The following is a 14,248-nucleotide window of genomic DNA, read 5'->3' on the forward strand; positions in this document are numbered from 1 at the left end:
GCCCAGAGTCCTCTCCGGTGATTAAGAGGAGGACTTAAAGCTTTTCTGTGTCTGCTGCTTCTCAACTGTCGTCAGTTCGAAATAACCCTTAGGCCAAAGTGGCATATTTCAGGGCGCCATAGTCTGGTCCCCCACATAGCGTGCTCTGCCCCAAACCCCTGTTCAGCTAACGTTGGCCACACACCTAGATGTCCACCGGGGCCAGAGGCTGTGGGGACTTACAGGAAACCCACAACGTGGCTGGTGCCTCTTCCCTGCCGGCCTGGTTGTACTGAGGGCCACGTGCTTATGGGAACGTAGGTCTGTTAATTTTTTCCGATGGCCCTCGTGTTCTCACAGTTCAGGGGCTCCGTGTCCTTCTCAGGTCTTGTCATGGGATCATTTTTCTGCTGTTGTTAGAAATGTAATGGGATTTTCTAAAAATTGACCTGAAGTAACATAGGTAGTTTTTAAGGGCAAGTGTCTTGCCCCCAGGTCTAAAGTTATACTTCTCAACTTGGAAAAGTGTCTTAAAGCAGGAAGTATACAAAACTAATAACCTCTACGATTTGAACACCTAGAAGTTACTGATTATATGCCGAGCACCGTGTACTCCCACATTGGAAGGTAATATTCCCATTTCACAGATGAAAAAACTGAAAGTCATAGGTGACTTGCCTAGACCCTGACTGGTTTTACAGGGGTTGAAGCCATGTTTGCTTGCTAAGCTGCTGAAAGCAGCTATTGGGATGGAGAGAGCCCTGTACACAGGTGAGCTAACAGAGACTGGGGAAAAGGCATGAAAGCTAAGACTCCAGAATGATGAGCAGGTGCCGAGATGGAGCTGACGTCTCTCAGGTTGAATGGCCATCTCTGAGTTGATAAAAATCTGACACTCATACAACTTTGTACGAGTTGGACGGTGCAGGTCGCGTGGGCAGAGGGGTTAGGCCCCAAGACATGGCTGGAAAGGGAGAGTGGGCTGTGGTGAAAGCCATGGCTGGGAGTCTTCCAGGAGAAGAAGCCAGAGGCCTGGTGATGCCAGCTCCTTAAAAGCCCCAGACAAGTGGCAAAGCTCCTCTGGCTAAGCTTTTGTGGTTCCAGACAAGTGGCAGACAAAAGCCCCAGACAAGTGGCAAAGCTCCTCTGGCTAAGCTTTTCTGGTTCCAGACAAGTGGCAGACAAAAGCCCCAGACAAGTGGCAAAGGCTTCTCCTCTGGCTAAGCTTTCGTGGTTCCGGGCAAGGGTGGCTCTAGATGATACTTTACTATGCTATTTCCTAGGGTCAGCTTGAGGTGAGGTGGAGATACGGTGACCTCTCACCTGTGTGCATCAACAGCCAATCATGGACCGGAACACAGAAGATCCGGAAGCCTTTGACTTCCTAACATTGTTAGGACAAAGTCTAAATCTTTTGACAACAGCATTCAAATACCATGAACGGTACCAGGAATTTAACTGAACATGTGCAGTTTCCTGCGGGCGCTGGTGCACCTGGACAGTGCAGGCGGGGGTCACGGGGGTACAGGAACCTGCAGAACGAGTGGAAAGCCACGGGGAATCACGTGCGAGTGTCATGATAGTGGAAAGGCTGCCTTGTGCAAGCTTGTGAAGGCGCTGAAACGTCGCTGGGTGACTTCTGCAGAACCAGTATTTCACCGGGTGCTTCCTCGCAGGTGAGTAGGTGGGGCAAATGGATCAACCTTTCTGAAAACCATGTACGTCAACCTAAAGTCCAACAACAGGGAATTGGTTGAATAAATTATGGCATCGCTGTAAGAAGGGTTATAATGCAGGCATTAAAGAGGATGTTCTCAAAGAATGAAAGAGGAAAATATTCTCAGTATAATTTAAGAGGGAAAACCAGAAACAAAATTGATACATGTATAAATATAGAAATAGGATATGTATCAAAAGATGAAGAGCAGCTACATCAGATGGTAGGATGATGGGCTATGCTTGTCATATTTTCTCAAAGAAACCCGCATTGTCTTTCTAATTATTGTAAGGCAGTAACTGCTATTTAAGACAAAATATCTGGGTTTTGTCATTCAATTGCAAAAATGTCACCGAATGAGTGACAGCACAAGACCATGGGATTCGGTGTAACTGGCTGCATTTGTGTGGACACAGGTGGCAGGCAAGCCCACGACCCTTCTTCCTGTCTACACAGCCCTGAAGACCACTTTTTAAAAAAAAAAAATAATATTATATATATAGTATTATACTATATATAATATTATATATAGTATACTATATATAATATTATATATAGTATTATAAAAATATTAGATATTATATTATATATATAATATATATATTTTTATATACATATGCGGAGATCGGGGGCTACTCTTTGCAGTGGCTTCTCTTGTTGCGTAGCACGGGCTCTAGGCACGGGGGCTTCAACAGTTGTGGCACGCGGGCTCAGTAGTTGTGGTGCACGGGCTTAGTTGCTCCGCAGCATGTGGGATCCTCCCGGAACAGGGCTCGAACCTGTGTCCCCTGTATTGGCAGGCGGATTCTTAACCACTGTGCCAACAGGGAAGTCCCTGAAGAGCCAGTTTTGATGAATGTATCCGAGAGATACCAAAGAAGCAATTGGAGCACGTAGGCCTGGGCTGGTAGACCTGGGTGATGGCATCACTGACCCAGAAGGAGGGGCAGAAGTCAGAGGGCACGGAGGTTCTCGCTTAGGGGCAGGGGCCCCGAGGAAGAGGCCACGCCACGCGGCAGTCCTCACCCAGGGGTTCTCCACCCTGAGGCAGACTCCGCATCCCTCCCCAAATGTCTTCTTGCTCCCGGGCTGACGTGACTCAGCACTGTGGCAGGTTCGGAGGGATTCCAAACCCGGCAGCAGAGTGTCAGGGAGAAGTGGGAACGATCTTACTAAAGTTTGCTCCTGATGAGGGGACACAGGACAGAATGACACCGCACAAGCTGCAGCACGGCTTCCTGGAAATTCACTAAGTCTCTCCCCCAAATTTCACTCATCATAGAAACCTTCATCTCCCCTCCCCTCCCCCGCCCCTCCTCCAGCTCTCTCGGGTCCTCTCCACCCCGCAGCTTTCCCTCTCCTAGGATTCCTGACACCTGGAGGACCTTCCAGCTAGGTCAGCACGACCAGGCTCTTCTCTGGGCTTCTGCTACTCGCATCCCCACACCCCCTACCCGGGGTATTCTTAGGGACCCACTTTCCTTGACAGGTTGGGGAGTGGGGAGTTATAAACTTAGAACTTATCTAATAGTTCAGAGTTACGAGCAGATAACTGCACTAGGTGAACAAGAAATTGAAGATTTCCCCAGGGTCTATGGAGCCCGCGTCTCGGTCGACATGGGCTTCGTTCACCTGGGGACCATCGAAACGGTGCTGTTAGAACTGAGGGGACAGGCTGGCCTCCACCTGCCACCAAGGGCCCACGCGGCACCATGTGAGAATCAGGGAAAAGGGCTCCCCAGCACGATTTCTCCCTGATGGAAATCTGTCATTACATGGTGATTTTGCTAGAACAAAACACTTCCTTACCATCTCCTAGGACATTATATTTATCCATCTAACTCTGTGAGGCTAAGATGCCAGGGAAACACCAGGCAGTTTAGTGTCCTGAGTGCAGCCCGCACAGGGCCATTCTGCAGAGGTGGGTGGCTTTGAATCTGGAGTGATTCTGACACTGGGGGCCTGGTTGGTCTCCCCAGGGGAGAGTTCTGGAGTTTGCTGAGCTGAGTTAGAAATTCTCAGAGGTAAAGCAAGCCAGAGCTTCAAAGCTCCAGCCGTTCCCAGATAAGCCTGCAGTCCAGATCCACACTGGTGAAGCAGACGCGTCCACCGGGAACCTGGATGAGGAGGACAGTGCACCGAAGGGAGAGGGGAGGTAGGGCTGTCTATGAAAACAGACTCTCCCGGTATTTCACATCCTCCTCTTGTAGGAAGCAAGGAGATAGATACTACCTGATCTATCGTTCCTATCGTTTTATTATTAAATAGACAGTAACAATGAAAACTTAGAGCGTTTGACAGCTGTGCAGCATTTCACAGTTTACAAAGCCTTTCGAGTGAATGCTCTTTTTAACCTTCGGAAACTCCTACCCAAATCCAAATAAAACACAAAAAATTCCTTGTGAGCTAGAACCTGCAAGGCAAACAGAGCGTATTATCGTGTTTTAGCAGCAAGTGTGTGGCTACTCTTCAATTCTAGTAGATGATAGGATTTCCAGACTGGATGTGGCCGGTCACAGTCTGTTTCCCACGGGGAAAATGCCGCCCACAACCGACTTGTCTAACGTCACGCAGCCTTAGGTATACCAGTGTCCAAGAGAGATGATCTCCTGGTAGGCATGCCTTCCTCCTAGGTGCAACTTTGTAATGTGAACAGAAGAGATAATGCACTTACTGGCCTCTGTACCACCAGTTGAAGCGTCCAAGCCGTATTTTGCAGCATTATCGAAACCGAAGGTTGGTGATGGTCCTGTCTCTTTAAAAAGAAAAAAAAGGCGCGCGGGGTGTGGGCGGGTAGCTGCTGACTGCGGCACGGCGTCCGGTGGCCTGGACCAGTGCGGCTGCGGTGGCAGTCACGCTGGAACCTGCTGATGGGACACAAGGACCACAAAGGCCGGGGACGCGATGCTGGCAGCCACCGGTGAGTATGTGAGGGGCCGGCCGGATGTCACGGGAGCGGGCCGGGGCCCACGAGAATGCGGGCTCCGCGGGGGATGGGTCACCAGGTCCTCTGAGAGCGGGGCTGGGACCGGGGCGCCCGGGCCCTGCGGTCGCCTTGGGAAACGCCCTTGTGAGAGGACAGAGACGCTTCTTTAAAGCTCTGTGCTGCTGTAAGTTAGGGGTTCTTTTGGCGATTCCCACTTTGGGCCGCAGCCTGCGGTTTACCGGGGAGGCTCCGACTGCAGCCTTGCTAGAGAGATCCCCGCGGCCGAGATGCTCGGAGCTCCCGGCTTTGTCATTTTAATTCCCACCCCGTCCTGTGGGTTTGCTCACAAAGGGTCTGCTGCTGTAATGCAGAGTGTGGAGCGCAGAGTGCTATTGAATAATAAAGCGGGACTCCCCAAGTGCCTTCTAGGCTAATTTATAGTAATTGTTCTCCTTTAAACAGCATGCTCGTAAATGATGCCATTTATTGCAGTTATCTTAAGTAGTAATATCTGAAAATCCTGCTTTTAGTTGAAAACATTTTACTTAGTTATTAAATTTTATCTTAATAAGTGATCATTAAATTCTTAGAGTATCCCAGTTTTAACAGTAGCAACGAAAATCTCTCACTCTTTTTCTTAAAACAAGGTTGATACCTCGGTGAAGAGTGTCGGGTTTGCTTCTAACATGTCGATAGCTTGGACTTTAATTTTTATGTAGGTTTTGTTCTCACTGTGTGAAGAAAGCCTGTTCATTTGAGTAAAAGGCAGAATGCAGGTCAAGCCCATATGCCCCCGCAGCTGAGGAGAGCTGCCCTGAAGTTATACTGAGGGGAGCTCTTACCTTTCCTCCACTGCAGATAAACGACTGACACTTAATCCCATTTTATCTGTCACTTGAAAAGCAAATCTCTCACATTGTTTTCGGAAGTTATTCCTTGATAACCAGACACGTATTAGGTTAATGCATGGTTGTCATAACCCAGTGGTTTTACTTGTGACTAACCAGCCGTCTTTCCCTAATCTTGCTGCAGTCTTCTTCACATCATGGACAAATGATACCCAGTTCCTTTTCCTCCTTCCTCCGTGGCCGTCCTTCATCCTTTCTTTACCTTCCTGGCTTTTCAGCTGGCCAATTGCCTCCTTTTCTGTGGAGGTCAAGGCTCCTTCGGTCTCCCTTTCAAACAAACCATATTCCCATATTTTCCTTGTTCCTGGCCTGGTTTGTAAGATCTTTTCCATGCTGGGTATGGTGTTTTCTATTCTTCACATAATAGGAAGGAAAACCTGACTGACAGCCTTATTTTAAGACTTTCGTCTTACATCAGCAGCGTCTGGTGTATTGCTGCTTTACCCTGGATTTGCTCTCAGAAGCCTTGGGTTCAGATCTCAGCTCTGCAGCCCCTGAAAACCCACTCAGCTTCTGCGAGCCTCAGTTCCTTCCTGTGTCACAGATAATGGCAGTTGTTCACACAATTTTCCAGGGTTGAAATGAGCCAGTGCATCTGAAGGCACCCAGCACGGTACTTGGCACAAATGTAGCTGCTTCGCGGGTGTCCTGTCATTTTCTCATTCAATCCACCCCTCCGTGAGGAAGCAGGCGAAAGAGGTTTCTCAAACATTCTTGTAAATCTAGTGATCTGAATTGTCTTTGGGCACAATGAAATGTGGATTATTTTTCCTCTTGTAAGGGCCCCCGTCTTCTTTCCTTCTATTGATTCACTGTGACTGCTGACATCCCAGAGCCAGGTGGATGGAAGAAATAGAAAGCATTTCGATAGGAGAAAGAAAAGGCATTTTGCTTATGTCATTAGGTGAATGATTCCTTAATGCATAGGTACGTAGGAGCCAAAAAAAGTGTTGTCAAAATTTTAAATTATCTTTTTCTAAGACTAGACATTAATAAACCACCTTGATGAAAATGGCAATAGTGTCCTTGTTGACTAAATAATCATCCTAAGATGAAGCTCAGGTTTTCACAATTCTTTCCAACAGAACAATGCAAGCTGCTGACAACATAACTGACTTTCAATTATAATACAATTACAATTAGCATACTTTCAAGATTTTCTTTCCCAAATGGAGAGCCTAGGTAAAATAACAAAAGATTTATTCATTAAGCAAAGAAGAACATCCTTCGTTTTTTGACAAGCAAAAATAAGCAAAGCATAAATTGCTGTTCACACTGGATAAGGCCATGTTTAACAGTAAGAATGTACATATAGTGTTATACAGGGACTGGGTTCTCGGTAATTCTTTGTTCGCTGTTTTACTATTTATGCTTATTATTCTGTTTTGTCATTAATTCTTTAATAAATTTTTATTTTAAAAAATCAAAAAAAATGAAGGTTTCTCATACCATTTCCCTGAAGGTATGAATGTTGAAATGATCTTTTGACCAAGTGCTTCTTCCTCAGCTCTAAGTACAAAAAATATATTCAGTACTTGCTAAGGATGTCTTATAAACGTGATGCTGGTATTTCCATGTTGCCGCAGGCATGTTCTACTGGAAGAGGAAAGGCCAATTTCCTTTTTCTGGCTCCCATCAAATCCTGTATGGTGGCAGAATTGAGGATGATATTGACTGTCCGGCCATGAGTCCAAGTGGGCGGTGCAAAAGGCGCTGATTTGAAATTGGAGCAATTCCCGTGGCGGTTCTGATCTTGGACAACCTGGGTGGCAACTGGCTTTTCGTACTGCCAATGCCGTTACTGTTTTAGTTTCTATTTTGCGTGCCTTTCTCCTGGCCACCTTTGCTTTCCTTAAACTCTGCGCTTAGCACATAGTGTCAGATGTAAGTCGAGGACGGCGCCATTGTGCCAGGACACATAAGGAAGGTGGAAGAAACACTGGCCTGGGAATCGGAGGCGTGGCTCTGCCTCGGCTGTGGCTTCTCTTTGTGCTAATGGGAGAGTCTGTTAACCTCAGCTCTGAGATAAGAAGTATGGTGTAGACAGTCTTTACATTCCTTCAAGGCCTGGTATACTCCAGTTTATCACAATTATTGATCAAATAGCACGCTTTCACGTATGTTGTCTCTCTTCATTTTCACAACAGCCTTGTGAAACAGGCAACCCATTTTGCAGATTATAGAATGTAAAATTGAAAGAGAGTGGAGCCCCGACCATTTCTTATTTGTAGAAAGAGGGGGTTGACTGGGCGGTATCTAGATTCGCTTTTCTTGCTGGATATCAGTGAGCACTCAGATTGCCAACCCTGAGCGGTGACCCCTGCACCCTGTGTGCCCTCTCAGGGCACTAAGAGGTCATTGGCGGTGTGAAGCCCAGGATGCCATGGGGCTTCTCGGTTTTGTAAGGGGAAACCTATGGTCCACTTACAGCAACATGCCATCCAGACAAGCATTCGTCTTCAGTATTCCTCTCTGGATGAGACCACGAGTCTATCCTCTAGTCAAGAAAATACGGGCTCTGCAGTTCACATATCCTTTTCACATGTTCTGAAACGGCGACATTTTAAAATAAGTCAAAGCCGCCTGAATATTTTTATGGGTGGTCATTTAAACTTCATAGATCTCCTTATTTCATTAAAGTACTAAGTGCTAGAGAGGAGTTTGTATTTGAAGTTTTGGGGCATCTGGAATTTGTGCACTATTTCACCATATTAATAGAGGTTTAGTCTTTTTTTTTTTAAATAAAGCAAACATTTAGGAGATGGGGGGATGTATGTATGTGTTAGTTTCTGCTGTACAGCAAAGTGAGTCATAAACATATATCCCCTCTTTTTCAGTTTTCCTCCCCATTTAGGTCACCACAGAGCACTGAGTAGAGTTCCCTGTGCTATGCAGTAGGTCCTCATTAGTTATCTATTTTACACATAGTCGTGTATATAAGTCAACCCCAATCTCCCAATTCATCCCACCCCCTCCTTGTTTTTAATGCAATGATACATTTAACCATTAAAAAAAGTCCTAACAGGGTTACCAGATAAATTACAGAAACTATTGCATAAGATAAACATAACCTAAAAAAATTATTTGTTATTTGTTTGAAATTCAAACTTAACTGGGCATATTTTTATTTGCTAAGTCTGTCAACCTGATATAAACAGAATCTTAACTGATAAATTAAATAGTTACTTTGAGCGTAAAGATATTAATTTGTTAGGTTTTTAAACTCAAAATATAAGTTATATCTAATCTTTATCAATTTTCCATAACATGCCAAACATTTCCCTGGGTTTATTTATTGATACTTTTGTTTATTAAATGTTTAAGTTCAATGATTATCCTAAGAAAATTCTGATCCTGAAAAACGTATTATGTACCTTCATTTTCCCAAGAGGCCCGGCTAGTGACTGAAAAAAAATACCTGAGACTTTAAATACATTTATTAGGAGTCAGGTAAACGCGGTTTTGAAAACGGGCTCTACATCAGACTAGCTCTGATGCTTCATCTCTTGGAGCCTCAGTTTCTCCTTAACTGGGCCTGAGAATAGCTCAGTGACCCTCTCCCCTCCCCACCTCTGGGATCAGATGGCTGGTGAACAAAGTCCCTGGCAGGCTCCCAGAGAAGCACTGGTTTTCAAGTGAATGAGTGAATGTTATTTTTCCCTTCAAAAAGCTAGATAATAATAATATTAGATAATATCAAAAGAGATGTATTTCAATCATATAATCTATTTTTAATATATTATTTTTAAAAGCTTTATTGAGTTATCATTCACATACTATACAGTTCACCCATATGGCATATTACTTTTATGTAAAATTTATCTTTGAAGATAATTGAGCTTTTAAAGGTAAACCTAAGACTTCAAGGAGTTTATTCCAGTGGTAGCCCTTCCAAACCCCTGCCTCCAACAATTAGCTCTGCCTGTCGACGGACCAAAAGTTGAGGCTAGATCAACTCAATTCAAGATATACTATGACAGTATGTGTGTCTTTTATTACCTGGAAATGGGCCAAAATGACTAAACTATTCATTCTTTATTGAATACCTTCTGTATCCATGGCCCTGCATCTGACCGAGTAGGGGGGCAAAGATGAGTTAGACGTTCTTGAGGAACTTTTTGCAAAGTGGACGAGGAAGATTTGTACAACATAGAAGGGATTTGGGACAGTAAGGGAATAATTTATACATTTTTCTTATTAAATTTGAGACAGTATTTTTTCTGCTGTACATTCTACTGGAAATCTTCAATTACACACACACACGCACGCACGCACGCACACACGCGCGCACACACACACACACTGATAAGTATCCCTTACCTTTTTTTTTTGCACTCCGCAGGCCTCTCACCGCTGCGGAGCACAGGCTCCGGACGCGCAGGCTCAGCGGCCATGGCTCACGGGCCCAGCCGCTCCGCGGCAACCCGTGTCCCCTGCATCGGCAGGCGGACTCTCAACCACTGCGCCACCAGGGAAGCCCTCCCTTACCTTTAACTTCACTTCTCGGCTCTGTAAAGTGCATTTTTGTAAATCTTCCATTTCAGGGATGTTTACTTGAGGTCAAATAAGGCTATAGTGACCATGACCTTTTCTACGGTAGATTGTGCCCATACAGTTCTGTTAATTAATGACAGCCGCCATTCTTGCTTTGCCTTACATTTTGGTCTATTGATTTATAGGGTGAATTAATCTGACTTCTCTGTTTTGCAAAGATGCCATTTTCAAGTCTGTGCTGACTCATGTTTTGTGCTGACAGCAAGCAGAGCACGACCATTATTCTGAGGGTAATTCCAGTGGAGGCTTTCTGTGGGCCCGCAGTCTGTCTGTATTGGTTCCTTGTTTCTGTAACGTCAGGGACTTTCAAGGGTGAATTTTCAGCACGTCACAGAGGTTTTAGCTGCCTGTGAATATGTCTGATCAAACATGATGAAGAGTAATATTGATTTTTAATTCCCAGCTTTAGAGGAATGTGTATCCTGTTGGCAGGAGATCGCTGAAGGCAACTCTGGCTCTAGTCTTTGCTATAAATAGGTGAAAAGACTGCTTCTAGGGAAACTGAAGCTTTCTTGACAGGTAGAGCTCAGGAGTCCATGTGAACTGTGAAGGGGGCGGGGCACCCTGGACGTCCCTGCTTCCTTAAGACAGGGCCCTTGGGCACAGCGGCCGTGAGTTAAGCCCTGGGTATCCGGCCAGTTTCCATTTCAAGTAGAGCAACTCAAAGAAATATTCACCCCAGTGAGTAAGTGGAGCAAGCGTGTTTCTTTCCTGCTCCTTAAATGAGATCATATATGGTGTCAAATCCGACTGCTCTGAGGGAAGCCCGGGTTGCCACAATAGGGTGTTTTTGCTGGGAAGGTGAAGAAATCACTGGAGGGACACACTGTGCTTGTATTAGCCGTGGGCGGTGGCTTCAGGAGTCAAAGCCGAACGCGGGGATCTCACAGCTGGCCAGGGTGGACGGCCAGGCCTGTTCCCTCATAGCCATCATAGGGCACTGGCTGTTTAGCCCCTGATGCGTGAGAGAACAGGGATCAGTGGGCGAGAAGAGCATGAGCATTTCCTGTCCCTTTGTGGGTTAGAGGACAGTCCATGAGCAAAAAGACTGGCATCCCGTATGTGCAGGACCGGCCTGCTGTTCATTAAGTACTTTTAGACACCGTTCAGGCTGGTGTTCATGATGACTCTGTGTGTAGATGGGGCAAGCCGTCCCGTGTCACAGTGAGGAAGGCTGGGCACGGAGAGGTTATGTGACTCCCGGGTCGTGACCTCGATTGAATTACTCTTCCCCAAAGTGATATGACAGGAGTAGCTTCCTTCCCCCTTGGGGACCCTATGGGCAGAGAAGGAAATAATATTTGAGTGTCTGTATTGTGTTAGGTACTCAATAGTGGGATTAAGGTAAGAGATGGAGTAAAGACCTTAGCTTAAGTCCCAGCATGAGATGGTGCTTGACTTTTCTGGACACCAGTTTCCTGATCTGTCAAATGGAATTAATAATTTCTTACCAAATCACGAGGCTGTTATGAGACTGAAATAAGGTAGTATCTATGAAATCACTTTAACAAATTAAAGATACCATACCTCTACAAGATAACCTTACCATACTGCATTACAGTTTTACTATCAATAACAATGCAACTGGGTACAAAGTTTAGGATATCCTAATTTTCTTGGCTGTGTTAATGAAATATGTAAACACAAAATTATCATGAAAGCAGTAAAAAAAAAAAAGACCCAGTTTTATCATATCTTGATTAATTTGATTGTCTTGTTGAGGAATTGTCAATTTATCAGTATGGATAGTTTGACTGTTGACATTTCTTATTTTTTTAAATTGCATCAGACTGCTGTTCAATCATATTAGATGCCATAAAAAGGCTACTAGCTTTTATCTTCCATGCATTATTGTAAAGGATTTATAAAAGTAAATGTGTGGTACACTGAAGCACTCAAAAATAGATGCACTATCAGATGAAGATTTATACACAAGAGAAGCATTGAACACATAAGTATAAAAATCTATATAGTGGTATTCCTATAATCAGTAAGGAACAAAACATTTCTGTAGTTTAATACAATAAAAATGAAATAGAACTAAATATATGCTTAATTATAGGCAGAGATGTGTTCATATATCTGCATAGGTAGAATGGCCACAGCACACCAAGAAATGGATGTTTGTTGAACTGAATGAACGTGTGTGTGAAAGCATGTACTGAGAATCAAGAAAGACATTTTAATATTTCTTTGTCTACATATTTTGATCTTAAATTAGTACAAAGTAATCATGAGAATAAGTAAAAGAATATATAATAAAGGCTTGTTCATTATAAATATAATAAACAATATATAATAAATAAAACAATATACATAACAATATATAATCATGATAATAAGTAAAACAATATATAATAAAGGTTATTATATATATAATAAACAATACATAATTATTTGTGAATGTTGATGCGCTCCACATATTTCACTATTATTATATGAAAGCAGCCTGGTTTATTGTTGAAATCCCTTACCTGGGGGTCAAGAGGTCTGCTGGGGCTCTGTCACTTCCTAGTGCCCTAGGAGGCTCTGTGATGGTGCGCATAACCTCGCTCCTTCACACTCCGCCAGCAGAGCTAACATCTCTGTAAACTAACACCGACAGGTCCCGAGGACTTCTGTCATCTTGTCCCCATCTCTATGCCTGTAGGGTGTGGGCATATCCTCTAGCCTCTTATAGCTTTGGACTCTTGAGCTGTAAAATGAGGAAGCTATCTGGTCTACCTCTTTTATAACGTTGTCTTGAGGATCACATGAAACAATGCATGTAATTGTAAGGACTACACATAGGTAAGGTACTGCTGGGGAAGAAGGCATTTTCCTCTTCCCTTCTAAGTTCTGCTGGCTGGTCTAAGGATGAAATTAACATGAGACAGATTAAGATGAGAAAATCAGACAAAATTTTATTAACGTGTATACATGGACAGACCCAGGAACTGGGTAACTCGCCGATGTGGCCAAAGCCCTCATCTTAAATACCATCCTCAGCTAGAGACGTGAGAGGAGGTTGGGAATAGGGCTTTGGGACTTGAAAGTGGAGGAAGGCAATTGACATGAAGATGGAAAAGCAAGAGGTTGGTGAACAACCGTTTACTGGGCCAGGCAGAGACAATGGGACACAGAGAAGAATGGTAACAGACAGACTTAGTGCATAATACAGCTATGTATGGTGATTCTCCCTTCCTGGAACACGTGCTCTGTGTTCTTTTAGGCAGTTCCTGGGAAGGTCAGAGGTTCTCCCTGAGGCTTTGGGGCCTTAAACATAATCAGCCTAAGTTGTATTTTTTTTGTGTGGTATGCGGGCCTCTCACTGCTGTGGCCTCTCCCGTTGCGGAGCACAGGCTCCGGACGCGCAGGCTCAGCGGCCATGGCTCACGGGCCCAGCCGCTCCGCGGCATGTGGGACCCTCCCGGACCGGGGCACGAACCCACGTCCCCTGCATCAGCAGGCGGACTCTCAACCACTGCGCCACCAGGGAAGCCCCATCCTAAGTTTTTAAAAAATTTATTTTATCGAAGTATAGTCGATTTACAATGTTGTGTTAATTTCTCCTTCACAGCAAAGTGATTCAGTTATACATATACATATATATTCTTTTTCATTATGGTTTATCACAGGATATTGAATACAGTTCCCTGTGCTCTGCGGTAGGACCTTGTTCATCCATCCTATAGACACTAGTTTGCACCTGCTAATCCCAACCTCCAGATCCATCCCTCTGGCACCACCCCTCCCCCTTGCCAACCACAAGTCTGTTCTCTATGTCTGTGAGTCTGTTACATAAATAAGTTCATTTGTGTCATATTTTAGATTCCACATGTAAGTGATATCATGTGGTATTTGTCTTTCTCTTTCTGACTTACTTCACTTAGTATGATAAATGGCAAATTTTGCTCCCCTACAGTACTATTATTTAAATACCACGTGCAGAATTTCATACTAATGAAGAAGGATTTATTGGCACCAAGTGGATCTTGGGAACCCCAAGGAATACTTTGAATGTTTGGGGAATAAGTTCTCAGGGAGGTTTCACAAGGGGCTGGACTCATGCCCTGATAACAGAGAGGTATTTAGGGAAGGAGTGGGTGCTGCTCAAGTAGGCACCAAAAAATGAAGCCATGCTGGGAGGGGCGACCCTGTCTGCAAATCCCTTTTCTCTCCTTG

General features: G+C 44.5%; 1 protein-coding gene across 1 annotated transcript in view; it reads left to right on the forward strand.

Annotated features, from left to right (window-relative positions):
- Positions 1-4,506: 4,506 nt before the first annotated feature.
- The window catches only part of SACS (sacsin molecular chaperone), a 76,536-nt gene continuing 66,794 nt past the window's right edge, over positions 4,507-14,248 (forward strand). Inside the window, exon 1 of the mRNA XM_067713727.1 lies at positions 4,507-4,616. The gene's annotated coding sequence lies outside the window, so the exon portion shown is untranslated. The remainder of the gene's footprint in view (positions 4,617-14,248) is intronic.

The sequence above is a fragment of the Pseudorca crassidens genome, chromosome 18 (assembly GCF_039906515.1).
Source record: "Pseudorca crassidens isolate mPseCra1 chromosome 18, mPseCra1.hap1, whole genome shotgun sequence".
In the NCBI taxonomy this organism is placed as follows: domain Eukaryota; kingdom Metazoa; phylum Chordata; class Mammalia; order Artiodactyla; family Delphinidae; genus Pseudorca; species Pseudorca crassidens.